Here is a 2181-nt window from a genome sequence, read left to right as displayed (position 1 = left end):
CGTATTTTTGTAATGGCTTTTATGCAAGTAAGCCTCCTAATTATATACCCCTAGGAAACTATAAAATCATGTATGTGATAGCACCAGTAAATTTACAACTTATAAAATACCTCTTTGGTCTGAATACCTCCAACTGCCCTCTCTACTCCCATACCTATTGCTTCTTCTTTGAGGTTATCTTTATCTCTCCCCTACCTCAAATTTTAATACTCTGTCTCTTTATTTTCTTACTCTTCTCTGTAATTTCTTATTATTTTGTTTTCATATTTTGATATCTTTACCTATTAACCTCTTATCCCTTATAAGATGTAACTGTTTTTAAATAGAGACATAAACTTTCTAGTTACTTATTTTATGAGAGTTGATTATAATATATCCATAATAATGTATAAATATTTATGTGTGCATATAGATAAATATGTGTGTGTATCTGTACACAACTTTTATTATTTTCGATTTTTTTCTGATTCTTAGCTTATAATCAATATATAGATAGCATGGTTTATTGCCCCAGTATTCCATAAGCAAATTCCCAGAGCAGTTTTTATAGAAATCACCTAATAAGTAAATAATTAAGTACATGAATGAATATTAAACTAATTCTATGTAATCTTCCCTTTCTAATGTTAAAAATTGGTATATATACACATTTTATCTAATTTGGTTATAATATCATTTTTGATAATTTTAAATTTTATCTTTATACAACATAACAATATTATTTATAAACAATCACCCATAGTACCCAATGATGAAATTTCCCCTGTATTAACATCACAGGTTTTATTAGCGTCTTGTCCCTTTAACTGGTTATTAACATCTTGATTTGTGGTCTTCCCCTACCCAGCCTCCTTTGCAGACAATTACTTTATACTACTCCTAAAATCTTGTCAATATTTATGACCATACACAGCTATGTGCTGTCAACTCACTCCTGCTCTCCATTCTAAACAGATGCAGCCCTCTAGTCTTAGATTTAGTAGTTGATAAAAAGGGTAATAAATCAAAAATGAACCACAATCCTTTACAAGCTATGACCCCCAACACACTTCATGCATTTCTTAGAAGTGTAGTATATTCTTAGCTATGCTAATGGCAACATGGATTCTTTCGATTTTCCTGTTGTATTAGAGTATTTGAGTAAAATTATACTAATGTCCAACTGATTAAAAATTCTATTTATTTATCTATGCAGCTGAGGATAGCTCTGCATTTAAATTGATGTAATGATTGCATTGTTCAATTAAATGGAGCTGCTTGAAACGCTCATACTGCATCAGTTTTTGGTATCCTGTTGCTTATTTTGATCTGTGAGTTGTACAGATAATACTGCACTGATTTGATGCTTCAACTTAAGTACCTAATTCAATTGAATCTCAATCATTTCTTATATATATATATTTCAAAATGTAACCACATGTGAATCATTGACAATTTCCTTCCTCCATCTTCCTTTCTATTGGACTTTCCTCTGTTTCTGAAGAAGAGCATTGCTCAAAACATTTAACCATCTTTCTTTCCTTCCCTGAGTGTCTGCTAATATTTTACATGTACCACGTCCTCATGCTGTTCTTCTTTTTTGGGATTTACTAGTTTATATATATATATATATATATCATTTGCAGAAAACATAAATCCAGAGAAGTACACTTTAAGATGTTGAGCAGTATATATTTTTTACTGGGGAAGGCCAGTTTATGGGATTACCCTGGGTTTCCTGTCCATATAGGGTTTAACTTTTTAATATCTTGAAGGGGTCTTAGGCCAGCAGGTTTTGGGGTCTGACGAGATGCCATAAAGTTAAACCCTTTATAGACAGGAAACCCAGAGTAATCCCATAAACCAGCCTTCCCCAGTAAAAAAAAAATATATATTTATATATACACACACATAAAAATATATGAGAATATGCATACACACACAACTTCCTTTAACATCAATCCTTCTTTACCAATGTCATCCTTTCATGATTCATTTTCTACAGCTCACCCTTTCTGTACCCTATTTCTCCCTGACCTCTGAGCTACATCTTAGCCATACATCATTAGCCATACACTCTCTTCTACCAGCTGCCACTCTCAACAGACCACCATCTCTGTTCCCCATACACTATAGCCACCACTGCATACCTCTAACTTTCATCTGTGTTCTTGTACACCTCTTCCTCCCTCTTTAATTTCT

At 32.6% G+C, this 2181-nt stretch overlaps 1 long non-coding RNA gene across 1 annotated transcript in view; it reads right to left on the bottom strand.

Moving 5' to 3' along the window:
- Window positions 1–1319: 1319 nt before the first annotated feature.
- The window catches only part of LOC118763421, an 18293-nt gene continuing 17431 nt past the window's right edge, over window positions 1320–2181 (bottom strand). Inside the window, exon 3 of the long non-coding RNA XR_004999179.1 lies at window positions 1320–1386. This is a non-coding gene — a long non-coding RNA (uncharacterized LOC118763421). The remainder of the gene's footprint in view (window positions 1387–2181) is intronic.

The sequence above is a fragment of the Octopus sinensis genome, linkage group LG5, assembly GCF_006345805.1.
Source record: "Octopus sinensis linkage group LG5, ASM634580v1, whole genome shotgun sequence".
NCBI classification, from domain to species: domain Eukaryota; kingdom Metazoa; phylum Mollusca; class Cephalopoda; order Octopoda; family Octopodidae; genus Octopus; species Octopus sinensis.
The sequence above is the reverse complement of the archived record's forward strand: the minus strand, read 5'-3'. Positions and strand labels throughout refer to the sequence as shown.